Source organism: Triticum dicoccoides, chromosome 1A (assembly GCF_002162155.2).
Source record: "Triticum dicoccoides isolate Atlit2015 ecotype Zavitan chromosome 1A, WEW_v2.0, whole genome shotgun sequence".
Taxonomy (NCBI): Eukaryota; Viridiplantae; Streptophyta; class Magnoliopsida; order Poales; family Poaceae; genus Triticum; species Triticum dicoccoides.
In genome coordinates this window covers 243,914,470-243,928,372 of record NC_041380.1, presented here as the reverse complement: position 1 = coordinate 243,928,372, position 13,903 = coordinate 243,914,470, and the positions used below count along the sequence as shown (strand labels likewise).

General features: G+C 42.4%; 2 long non-coding RNA genes across 2 annotated transcripts; both read right to left on the bottom strand.

The window, feature by feature from the left end:
• Positions 1-329: 329 nt before the first annotated feature.
• On the bottom strand, positions 330-10,712 carry LOC119279250. Its single transcript, XR_005138042.1, has 3 exons — positions 10,538-10,712; positions 10,163-10,405; positions 330-513 (listed from the first exon to the last, which is right to left on the bottom strand). It is a non-coding gene; the product is annotated as an uncharacterized LOC119279250 (long non-coding RNA).
• A 2,037-nt stretch (positions 10,713-12,749) lies between these two features.
• LOC119279176 lies at positions 12,750-13,606 on the bottom strand. Its single transcript, XR_005138041.1, has 3 exons — positions 13,584-13,606; positions 13,229-13,373; positions 12,750-12,770 (listed from the first exon to the last, which is right to left on the bottom strand). It is a non-coding gene; the product is annotated as an uncharacterized LOC119279176 (long non-coding RNA).
• Positions 13,607-13,903: the final 297 nt, after the last annotated feature.

Below are 13,903 nucleotides of genomic sequence, written 5' to 3'. Positions count from 1 at the left end.
AGATGGGCCAAGCCCAATAATTCAGCCTTTTTACTGTATATTTTTCTGTTAATTTTCTCTAGCTACATGGGTCTAGCCCAACAATTTGGCATTTTTTATTTTGGGCCATGGCCTTTTGTGAACCATTTCATTAAGCCTATTTTCTGGTTTTTCAAAAATGCACAAGGTTCTGATCCACTATAGTTTGGGCCGCGGCCTTTTTAGAGCCCAAATATTATTTTGTCAAGTAGAACATTTGGTCTTTTTCATTCACAGATTTCAATTTACACATTTGAACAGCAAAATACAATAAATCTGTCAATTAAATGATCAAATCCAGAGATCATCTAGTCAAATACACACAAAAGCAAATACACGTATGCACGTCCAACTTGCACATACGATCAAAAACAGATACACAAGGGTGGCATGGCGCCAGCTTAATTCCTACAAGGCCGCGGTGGTGGTATCTATGATGTGTGGGAGAAACGTTCAGGACCTCCTCTTCCTCTTCTTCTCACTTGCATTCTTGAGCTGCAAGAGGACTGATAGAGGCAAAGGTGTCCCGTCTTTCGATGAGATGATGGATATCGCTTTGGTGGCAGTCGACTTTGACGATCCGACTACGAACGTGCGTGGACGTCGCGCCTTAGCAATCGCTAAACCTACTCCGAGAGGTTATTGACCACGCCGGAGCACGATCAACCTGACCCCGAGGGTCTGTTTCCTGCGAGCAAACGAAGAACAAGCAAGAAACTGAGATTGCAATCTGGATATTGCGAATATAAGATGAAAGCTTTATTGATCAAGGTGGGGTTCTGTGACGTCTTTGTCTGGTCGTTGAACACAAACGAAGTACGCGAAGTTGCAGCTATGGCGAACTTTTAATCTAAACAAAACCCAAAGTCTAAACCATGCCCTAAGGGCTGTATATATGGAGGAAGAGGGGGGGAATTTCGTGGCCCTTGGTGGAGGGGTCCGAAATCAACCCTATCTCTTGTTTCCCCACACATACGGACTCTAAAAATAGCCTATACTTATGTATTTCGAAATTACATGGGCCTGGCCCAATAATAAGGTGACGCAGCACCTAAAATAGCCTCGGGACGAAATTTATGAAGTGGCATCTTGTATATTTCGTCCAAGGCTTCATGCACCAATTATGGTGGCTTCAAAGTCCTGAAATCATCACTTGTAACTCCGTTCTTGTTTCACTTGCGCATGCCATCATCTCCATGCTTGTTCTTGCTCCAATGTTCATCCTTCTCCAAGCTAGGCCCTTCATTTGTAAGCAAAACAAATGTATCCAATTTAGGCAGCATCATATTCTCATGAACATTAGAATCATTACCAAGAAACGAAAGTACCTGGTAATTTAGTTGGCGTGCACGAGCTCTAGTAATTGGTCCAGTATGTATAGCAGCAGGGGCTGTGGGTGTAACAATTGTATTGATGTCCTCATCATCCTCCCCTTCTTGAAATGAAGTCGTCCTCGACGGAAGTTCATCTTCCTCACCCAAATAAGGCTTCAAATCTGCAATGTTAAAAGTGGGACTAAACCCAAAATCTGCAGGCAGCTCAAGTTTATATGCATTATCATTTATTTTCTCTAACACCTTAAAGGGACCATCAGCACGTGGCATTAGCTTTGATTTGCGCAAATCAGGAAATCTATCCTTACGCAAATGTAACCAAACAAGATCTCCAGGTGCAAACACAACATGTTTTCTACCCTTATCTCCAGCAAGTTTATATTTAGCATTCATACGCTCAATGTTTTCCTTAGTTAACTCATGCATTTTTAAAATCAATTCAGCACGTTGTTTAGCATCAAAATTAACCTTCTCCGAAGATGGAAGAGGCAACAAATCAATAGGTGCACGAGGTAGGAAACCATACACAACTTCAAAAGGGCACATCTTAGTAGTAGAATGCAATGAACGATTATAAGCAAATTCAATATGAGGCAAGCATTCCTCCCACATTTTCTTATTATTCTTCAAAACAGCCCTAAGCATAGTAGACAACATTCTATTGACTACTTCAGTTTGGCCATCAGTTTGGGGGTGCCAAGTAGTACTAAAAAGCAGTTTAGTCCCCAACTTAGCCCATAAACATCTCCAAAAGTGGCTAAGAAATTTAGTATCACGATCTGAAACAATAGTATTTGGCACACCATGCAAGCGAATAATTTCACGAAAGAACAAATCAGCAACATTAACAGCATCATCGCTTTTATGACATGGTATAAAGTGTGCCATTTTCGAGAATCTATCCACGACAACAAATATGCTATCCCTCCCCTTCTTTGTTCGAGGTAAACCTAAAACAAAGTCCATGATATATCCTCCCAAGGAACACTAGGTACAGGCAAAGGCATATATAAACCATGAGGATTGAGTCGTGACTTAGCTTTTTGACATGTAGTGCAGCGAGCAATAAAACGCTCAACATCCCGTCTCATCTTTGGCCAAAAGAAATGTGTAGCAAGTACGTCCTCCGTCTTCTTCACGCCAAAGTGTCCCATTAATCCTCCTCCATGCGCCTCCTGCAACAACAAAAGACGAACGGAGCTAGCTGGAATGCATAGCTTGTTAGCACGAAACACAAATCCATCGTTAACGATAAACTTGTTCCACATTCTTCCTTCTTTGCAATTCTGCATTACATCTTTAAAATCAGCATCATGCACATATTGATCTTTGATGGTCTCCAAACCAAATATTTTGAAGTCAAGTTGTGAAAGCATAGTATAGCGACGAGACAATGCATCAGCAATAACATTTTCTTTTCCCTTCTTGTGTTTAATGACATAAGGGAAAGTCTCAATGAATTCAACCCATTTAGCATGTCTACGATTCAGTTTAGCTTGACTTTTAATATGTTTCAAAGATTCATGATCAGAATGTATAACAAATTCTTTGGGCCATAAATAATGTTGCCATGTTTCTAAAGTCCGAACAAGAGCATATAATTCTTTATCATAAGTAGAATAATTCAGACTAGGCCCACTCAATTTTTCAGAAAAGTATGCAACAGGTTTGCCATCTTGTAATAACACACCTCCTAATCCAATTCCACTAGCATCACATTCAAGCTCAAAAGTCTTATTAAAGTCAGGAAGTTGGAGTAAAGGAGCATGTGTCAACTTATCTTTCAATACCGTGAAGGCTTCTTCCTGTGCGGTACCCCAAAGAAAAGGCACATCTTTCTTTGTAAGCTCATTGAGAGGTGCAGCAATGGTGCTGAAATCTCTCACAAAACGCCTATAGAATCCAGCGAGGCCAAGAAAACTCCTCACTTGTGTGACCGTTTTGGGCTGCGGCCAACTCTCAATAGCTTCAATCTTGGCTTTATCAACTTCAATTCCCTGTGGAGTAACAACATAGCCAAGAAAAGATACTCGGTCGGTGCAAAAGGTGCACTTCCCAAGGTTACCAAACAAACGTGCATCACGTAGAGCAATAAAAACAGCACGTAAATGTTCCAAATGTTCCTCCAAAGATCTGCTATAAATCAATATGTCATCAAAGTAAACTACCACAAATCGTCCAATGAAAGCACGTAAAACTTCGTCCATTAATCTCATGAAAGTACTAGGTGCATTAGTTAATCCAAAAGGCATGACTAACCACTCATATAATCCAAACTTAGTTTTAAATGCTGTTTTCCATTCATCTCCCAATTTCATACGAATTTGATGGTAGCCACTATGCAAATCAACTTTGGAGAATATTGTAGAGCCACTCAATTCATCAAGCATATCATCTAGCCTAGGAATAGGATGACGATAACGAATAGTAATATTATTAATGCCTCTACAATCAACACACATACGTGATGTACCATCCTTTTTCGGCACTAGAATAATAGGAACAGCACAAGGACTAAGGGATTCGCGTATATAACCTTTGTCGAGAAGCTCTTGTACTTGACGCATAATCTCCTTCGTCTCCTCTGGATTGGTACGGTATGGTGCACGGTTTGGCAGTGAAGCACCGGGAATTAAGTCAATCTGATGCTCAATCCCTCGAATAGGCGGTAATCCCGGTGGAACGTCTTGTGGAAAAACGTCAGCGAACTCCTGCAAAATGTTAGTGACAGCAGGAGGCAAAGAGGAAGGCACGTCCTCGAATGAAAATAATGCCTCTTTGCACACAAAAGCATAGCAAACAGATTTGTTGAAATCTAGCTCATCAATATCAGATTTGGTGGCAAATAAACATGCACTTTTCAATTTAATTTCAGAAGCAACACTAGATGGTTTATTATTATGCTTCATTTGTTGCTCAAATTCTTTTGCCACAATCTGATTTTCACTCTTATTCTTCTCCTGTTGTGCTTTATTAGCTCTATTAATATCATCTTTCAAAATGGAATCAGGAGTCATAGGAAGCAAAGTAATATTTTTACCCTTATGAACAAGAGTATAGTGATTGTTTCTACCATGGTGTACAGAATTTTTATCAAATTGCCATGGTCTACCAAGTAATAAGGAACATGCTTGCATAGGTACCACATCACAATCAACATAATCAGCATATGTAGAGATACTAAAATGCACACGAACAGTACGTGTTACCTTAACCTTGCCGCTGTTGTTGAACCATTGGATGTAGTAAGGATGTGGATGTGGTCTTGTGGTGAGAGAAAGCTTCTCCACCATCTCCATGCTAGCCAAGTTGTTGCAGCTCCCTCTGATGAGGACATCAATACAATTGTTACACCCACAGCCCCTGCTGCTATACATACTGGACCAATTACTAGAGCTCGTGCACGCCAACTAAATTACCAGGTACTTTCGTTTCTTGGAAATGATTCTAATGTTCATGAGAATATGATGCTGCCTAAATTGGATACATTTGTTTTGCTTACAAATGAAGGGCCTAGCTTGGAGAAGGATGAACATTGGAGCAAGAACAAGCATGGAGATGATGGCATGCGCAAGGGGAACAAGAACGGTGTTACAAGTGATGATTTCAGGACTTTGAAGCCACCATAATGGGTGCATGAAGCCTTGGACGAAATATACAAGATGCCACTTCATAAATTTCGTCCCGAGGCTATTTTAGGTGCTGCGTCACCTTATTATTGGGCCAGGCCCATGTAATTTCGAAATACATAAGTATAGGCTATTTTTAGAGTCCGTATGTGTGGGGAAACAAGAGATAGGGTTGATTTCGGACCCCTCCACCAAAGGCCACGAAATTCCCCCCTCTTCCTCCATATATACAGCCCTTAGGGCATCGTTTAGACTTTGGGTTTTGTTTAGATTAAAAGTTCGCCATAGCTGCAACTTCGCGTACTTCGTTTGTGTTCAACGACCAGACAAAGGCGTCACAGAACCCCACCTTGATCAATAAAGCTTTCATCTTATATTCGCAATATCCAGATTGCAATCTTAGTTTCTTGCTTGTTCTTCGTTTGCTCGCAGGAAACAGACCCTCGTGGTCAGGTTGATCGTGCTCCGGCGTGATCAATAACCTCTCGGAGTTGGTTTAGCGATTGCTAAGGCGCGACGTCCTCACACGTTCGTAGTCGGATCGTCAAAGTCGACTTCCACCAAAGCGAAATCCACCATCTCATCGAAAGACGGGACACCTTTGCCTCTATCATCTACCAAGTAATAAGGAACATGCTTGCATAGGTACCACATCACAATCAACATAATCAGCATATGTAGAGATACTAAAATGCACACGAACAGTACGTGTTACCTTAACCTTGCCGCTGTTGTTGAACCATTGGATGTAGTAAGGATGTGGATGTGGTCTTGTGGTGAGAGAAAGCTTCTCCACCATCTCCATGCTAGCCAAGTTGTTGCAGCTCCCTCCGTCTATTATGACGCGCACAGAACGTTCCTTCACAACTCCCTTGGTATGGAACAAATTGTGCCTCTGATTTTGCTCAGCTTGTGTGACCTGCACACTCAAAACACGTTGAGCAACTAAACATTCATACCTGTCAGCGTCTTCAGGAGCCATGTATTGCGTCTCATGATCAGAATCATCTCCACCATGTTCTTCACGTGTAATAAGAGCTAATGTCTCCTCATCATAGTCACTAGCGGACTCATATCCACCATCCGCGGTAGCAATCATCACACGCGGAGATTTGCATTCTCTCGCATAATGACCTCCTCCCTTACAACGACGACAAATAATATCACTTGTGTGCCAAGTTGATGCTATGGAAGAAGAAGAACGCTGTGTAGGCCCCGCAGGTGCGCTCTTGGCAGATAATGGTGGTTGTGCCTGTTTTCTTGTATCACGGCTGGAGGTGGCACCTGATGGAGGTGCTGGTGCAGTTGAAGTAGAAGATGCACGTGGTGTCCATGAGGAAGGTCGGCCTGTAGAAAAGTTAGTTCGCCCCAATGCTTGTCGATCCTGCACTTCACGTTCAGCTTTACAAGCAAGATGGAATAAACGAGTGATATTAGTATACTCCTTATAGTCTAGAATGGTCTGAATCTCTCTATTTAATCCACCCAGAAAACGTGCAAGCATAGCTTCATTCTCCTCAACAATACCACATCTAATCATGCCAGTTTGTAATTCCTGATAATATTCTTCTACAGAATTTTTTCCTTGTCTTAAACGCTGCAATTTTTGAAGCAATTCACGTTGATAATATGGTGGAACCCAACGCGTACGCATAGCAGTTTTCAAAGCAGCCCAAGTAGTTGGAATAGGATATAATCTACAATGTTCAGACCACCATACACATGCAAAACTAGTGAAAGCACAAACAGCAGCAGCAACTCGTCTCTCCTCAGGGTATTGTAAACATGTAAATCGTTGTTCAGTTTCTAACTCCCAAGTAAGATATATATCAGGAACATATCTACCCTCAAATGGTGGAATATTCAATTTCAGTTTAGGAATATGGACATCATCTCGTACCTGAGGTGGTGGTGCAGGCCTACCATTACGAATATATACCTGAGGTCGACCTGCTGGTGGTGGTGCTGGTGGCTGCTCGTAGATCTGATTTTGATCAACCTCATCCTCATAATCGCCCGCATACTCATCATCCTCCTGGGTACGAGCAACAGCAGTAGCAGGAGCCACAGAAGTATCAACAGCAGCACCAACAGTTTGGCCAAACGCAAGAGGAACACGGCTCGCTCGGCGAAGGTCTATTTCGCGACGTGGAGGTAGACGTTGTTGTTGTTGTTGGAGAGGTGCGTTAGGTGCAGCGGGTGGTGGTGGTGGAAGACGCGCAAGCAATTCATTAAATCTGTTATCGAGCTTTGTTTCGAACGTCTTCTCAAGGCCAGTGATCTTCTCCATGGCCTCTTCAAAATTGTTCAGCACATCTTGCACCTGTTCAGTCATCATTTGCTGAAACTTATCATGAAGCTCCTTGTTCGATAAATTCTCCCAGTCAATCTCGTCGGCTTGTGATCCTGGCATGGTTAGCAGCAATAGAAACACACAAGAATATGATCCTACAGACTACGAACAAGTGGTGGTGGTGGGTGTCACAAATCCGTCAAGCAAAACTCAAATTCTTACCAGTTCTTACCCAGCAACAGGCGGTGATCGGCAACCGTTGTAGTCAAAACTCTCAAAGCTTGGATAGAGCGATTACCAGGGAGAGTCAAACGCACGACGTAGATGTATGTGGAGCTGGGAAGGCTTATACTATGGTAGCAAAAAGGGTCAGCAATAATCAATTCAGAGATGCAAAGTTGAATAAACGCTCAACGACGGTACTGTGCTGGTCCTAGGCTAGACTATGCTAGAGACGCGAGCCTAGAACACCAACAAAATCACGGCGCGGCACGTAAACAAGGGAAAAGCACACTCTGAATTTTTTTTTCGCTCTTTTTTTTTGCGCTCTTTTTTTTTGCGCTGCTTTTTTTTTTGCGAAAAATCACTATAATGGCGAGTGTCTCAAAACTCTTCCTAGCTCAAACTGACAGGATGGGCACGAAATTTTTCGACCAATTTTTTTTTTCGACTGCCCGGACCCAAAAAGTGGAAACGGGTCAAAAAAAACTTCCTATAATGGCACCTGTCTCAAAACACTCAGAAACACCTAAAAATAGGATAGCCAGAAATTTTTTCGAAAAATGCGTTTTCGAAAAATTTTGGGCCTAAACGGAGCGTGGCTACCCGACTCTTTTTTTTTTCCGAAACCTACTCCGGCAAGGAAACACGAATCGGAATCTGGATGGATCCCGAAAACAAACCTAATAAGCAAGGAACTCGGATTGGTGGTGGATATATGGTGGTGGTATATGGCAGCGGTGGTGGTAGCGGTGGTAGTATATGGATATGGATCGGTGGTGGTATATGGGCACGGATTGGTGGTGGTATATGGATACGGATTCGGAGCGGTGGCGGATAAGCGGTGGTGGTAGATGGCAGGGGCGATGATGATGGTGCGGCGGCGGCGTGACAACTTATGACCAGAACTCGAAACTCTAAAAGACTAGACGCTAAGACCAGCAACTAGACCGACGATGCAACCGCAAATTCAACAAAGCAAAACCCTAAAAAGATTATGCAAAGGCTCAGATTGGTTCGGATATGATGAACTAACCCTAATTTTTTTTGTGTGGCTTTTTCGTGGACTGTAGGTATGAAGAACAGACTCGATCTAAACTACGAAAAACTGTAAAATCTCACCGAGCAACCTGGAAATCTGATACCACTTGATAGAGGCAAAGGTGTCCCGTCTTTCGATGAGATGATGGATATCGCTTTGGTGGCAGTCGACTTTGACGATCCGACTACGAACGTGCGTGGACGTCGCGCCTTAGCAATCGCTAAACCTACTCCGAGAGGTTATTGACCACGCCGGAGCACGATCAACCTGACCACGAGGGTCTGTTTCCTGCGAGCAAACGAAGAACAAGCAAGAAACTGAGATTGCAATCTGGATATTGCGAATATAAGATGAAAGCTTTATTGATCAAGGTGGGGTTCTGTGACGTCTTTGTCTGGTCGTTGAACACAAACGAAGTATGCGAAGTTGCAGCTATGGCGAACTTTTAATCTAAACAAAACCCAAAGTCTAAACGATGCCCTAAGGGCTGTATATATGGAGGAAGAGGGGGGGAATTTCGTGGCCCTTGGTGGAGGGGTCCGAAATCAACCCTATCTCTTGTTTCCCCACACATACGGACTCTAAAAATAGCCTATACTTATGTATTTCGAAATTACATGGGCCTGGCCCAATAATAAGGTGACGCAGCACCTAAAATAGCCTTGGGACGAAATTTATGAAGTGGCATCTTGTATATTTCGTCCAAGGCTTCATGCACCAATTATGGTGGCTTCAAAGTCCTGAAATCATCACTTGTAACTCCGTTCTTGTTTCACTTGCGCATGCCATCATCTCCATGCTTGTTCTTGCTCCAATGTTCATCCTTCTCCAAGCTAGGCCCTTCATTTGTAAGCAAAACAAATGTATCCAATTTAGGCAGCATCATATTCTCATGAACATTAGAATCATTACCAAGAAACGAAAGTACCTGGTAATTTAGTTGGCGTGCACGAGCTCTAGTAATTGGTCCAGTATGTATAGCAGCAGGGGCTGTGGGTGTAACAATTGTATTGATGTCCTCATCAAGGACACAACACCATTAAGCACAGTTGGTCTGACCATATTGACACGAATCACAAATGTTGGCACCCAGTGTATACTATGTAAGTGCTGGTATATTTTTACTACCAAAACCATCACTAATGTGCATGCGTGCTTGGTTTATAAGCTTCATCCATATGATTGGCACCATCACTACATATTGTTGCTACCGATGTACACAAGTGTGCACATACACAGCATGTTGCATGCATACGCGCGCATGCCAGTATAAGCTGCATCTCGATGCTTTTCATTGCTGATCAAGAGATTGTAATATTTTAATAATCCACATAGCTACTCCTACCTAGGTAGCTATACATAGGTGTACTAGCAACCAGCCCAAAGGCGAGTTGATCAGTAATTCAACATACACTAGCTAGCCAGCTATGTCCTATCTTAGCAGCAGTACGGACTTTTGTTTGTCATGCGTGTAAAGAAATGCATGCATTTCCAGTAAATATAAATGTATGCATGCTGCCATTGGCCTAGACCACACTAGAAGAAAAATGCTGCAGCGACTATTGGCCTAGACCACAAGGGCAAACATGATATTACATCCCATGAGGCATGGAGGAGGATCTCTTACCATGACCATAGAAGCACTTCATCTTCACCTTGTCATCCTCACCGTTTTTGCATAGACTTCTCCTGGAGCCGCTCAAAGGCGTTCACGTCCAGCTTCCCGCTCGTCGACTTGTCATGCTTGCGCAGGATCTGCTGCTCCTTGATCGAGTTCCACAGCTTCTCCACCGTCTCCCGCTGCCGGGCCATGAACCGCCTCATGCTGCCGTATGCATGCCGCCCCAGGATGTCGATGGTCATATGCGTCCTGACAAAACCAAGCCACGGTGAACTGAATTTCTGACAAAATCAAGCCACAGTGAACTGAATTTTAGAACAGCAGACAAAATATGTGGCATGCATATACATGGGGCATGCACAGGTCTGTCAGAGGACTCACCACGGTATCCTGTAGCACCGAGCAGCAGTCTCGAGGCACTTCAGGAGGGCTTCGCGCCGTGACTTCATCGTTATCATCGTCCACTGTTGCCACTGCCAGGGCTAAGATGGCATCTTTGATCTTCCCTACAGCCTTTGAAAACTGCAGAATAAGACACCGGTCCATTGGGGTAAAATACACAAGCCAATTAAGCATGTTCCTCCGATATTATGCAATCTCAGATGCAAATAGGTAACAACACCTATTTATATGCATAAACTAACTAAGATTTTCTAGCAAGATAGATGGCAGCACTGTTGACCTTGAAGGGCTATAAGAAATTTTCATCATCTTATCATTGGTCTGAGAATCAATATAGTGTAAAAATTCTGAGAAAAAGATGCATTCTTTAGAGACAAGACAGTGTACAAGAACAAGACACGGTATGTAGATTAGCCAAAGTGAGATGGGGATGAGGTGGTACCTGCTATTGCTGCTAAACCAGGGGAGGGGAATGGTGGCCACCAGAGTAATAACACCCGGCAGAGAGAAGCGTTACCACCCGGACTCCTAGAGCCAGCAACAGAAACACCCGGCAGAAATCAAAATGAATCCAAGCAACAAACTAAAACCACCATTGTTACTACACGACGCCAGTCCTTACAACTATAGTCGACAAATGAAAGCCAGAAAAAAAACACCAAAAAAATGGTGAATCAGGGTTTCCTGGATAAAACAATAACAGCTTGCAAGCGCAAATCACAACCCCGTTGCGTATATTTATCAATACAAGAAACAGTAGAACTTTCAAAACAAATGATAAAACTTCAAAAATACATTACGCAGGGCCAATTCAAATGCACTGTGTGATTCATCTTAGATGCTATTTATAAAACCATGCAATATAACATAACAATGGTCAGTTGAGTCTGAGATGCAGTGTTGTTTTCTTACTAGGTTATCTCTGTAAACAATATAGTACAGATCGTCCTTATGGCAGGTGATAATAAAGTTGATGATATCAAATAGAATGAACCACTAACGGTAATATGTTTGGTGCATAATCATGATATTGGTACAAAACACGTGTGATAGACTGAAAGAGAATGAACTTTATGGTCCTATAAGAATCTCACAATCTCAGCACAGAAATAACATGAAGGGTCACAACAGTAACATGATGACACACATTTGAGGTTATAGTATTTCCCTCACATCTCATAGCTAATATGACCATCACCGACAACCATAAACAGTGGTTTTAGCCCCAAGCCACCAGCTCACCAAAAACGGCAAGACAAGATAGCTTGGGGCTAAAACCAGTAATCAATCATCTACACGTATATATCTAGTCAATAAAATATCTACTACACAAGTGCATATAGTACTCAACATCTACTACAAGTGCATACAGTACTCAACATTCACTCAAAGTAAGTTGTGCAAGATCGCACCATTCCATTTTCACTCAAAGTACAATAGTACATCACATTTTTGGATGATCACCAAAGGCAAAACTACTCCTGGCTATGATCATCAACATCTACTACTACTAACTACTCCATGTGCAATCCTACTCTGCAGTAAAACTTCCTCACCCTCCATTCACCCTATTCAAGCAGTACTGTAGTAAAACTACTCCTAATGCTACAGAAGTTAACAGCAAGTTAAATTACTGTGATGTTCAAAATTTACAGTAAATACTCCACTGAAGATTACTGAAACTTAACAGAAGTTAACTAAGCTTTTTCAGTCTCAGAATATACAAGTCAGAAAATAAGCTTGCAAGCAAGTTTATGTAAGTAATGCACACTGGAGTACAATACTTCTATGGATTTCTGCAAATAATTCATGATTTTCTAACTAATCCAAGATGTCCATTTAATTAACTGAAAAAGTAAGTTAAATCTTATTGAATCTTGTTAAATACTCCAAGCAAAATTACTCCACACATGTACAGTTCAATCTTGTTAAGTACTCTAAGCAAAATTACTCCACACATGCACATGTCTCAAGGAACTAGCAGCGTTGCTTGCTCCCTAGGTCCGGCTCCTTGCTGTGCAGGATGACTGAGACTCGGATGCAAAGCAAGCTCCCTGCAAATGACATATTGTATCAATGCTTTGCAGCAACAAAAAGAACTCACATACAATAGAACTTGCGCAATATCAACACCCAATTACAAAATTCTCAAAGAATGTTTCCGAAGGGATTAACCTCAGCAACACACCAACCTTAATATACTACCACTGTACTGGCACCACCATACATTCAACAAACAAGATATAACAAATACCAAGTCAGGAAGCACATGCGGATAACTATGTTTGTGCAAATCAGGTCTTCTGCATAGAACAATACATCCTATTTAAAAGAATACAGAGACCTCAAGCCATGTAACTACTGAAAGAATAGGGAATGAATGCAATTCTATATAGACAAAAACACATAGCAAAACTTCAGTATTTGGTGATACAATGAAAGAGAAGTTCAGTTGAAGAATCCCTAATTGATGCAAGATTTGGTGCAAGAATTAGAGTACCAATGAAAATGAGAAATGAGTACTATTAACAAGATCAATGGAGTATAAATTGCTTAGCAACAATTTAAAACACTATACCATGTTTATGCTATAGCACTGTAGCATATATATTCAATTTCAGACAGAAAGCTCAATTAAGAAGCCAATATACAATCAGACAGAATGCAGACCTGAATGACAAACGATTGCTGCGATAACCATTCGGGCCTTGGGCGTCTAAAGGCAACAACAACATTAGAGTCATTGACACCCTTATCCAGAATCACGTCCAACTTCTCGCTCCTCCCAAATACGCTTGGGTGTTTGAGGGAGATCCTGCAGACCAAACTTCACAACTCAGAACAAAATGGTACAACTTCAGAGCTAAGAACAAGATGAATTCAGAACTCTGAACAAAATGGTACAAAGTTTAAACAGGGAGTAATCATTCCTAAACCCGAATCAGCCGCATATGCCCTGCGTGAGGTCATCTGGAACCCATATGAAATCAGATTATACAAACGGAATGACAACAAACAAGCCCACCTTCCGACGATTTGCGAGATGGTTGCGCTGGAGCTGCAGAAAGGAAATACACCAGGAAAACAACACGGTCAGTAATTCCAAGGTCCGCAACTGCAACAAAACCAACCAATCGGTCGTGGGGGCAAAAGGCCGAGCACCTCAGGGGCGGCAGCAGGAGCGCCTCGCAGAGCATGTGGGTGAGGTCGACGTGCAAATCCACCTTGGCTGCGGCATTCACGCAAACACGTTAGCCACGCGCGCGGAATGACAAAACGGCGGAGCGGGCGGGGAGGGATCGAGCTAGGGCCGTGAGGGGAGGGGAGGGGGCACGAACCTTTGTC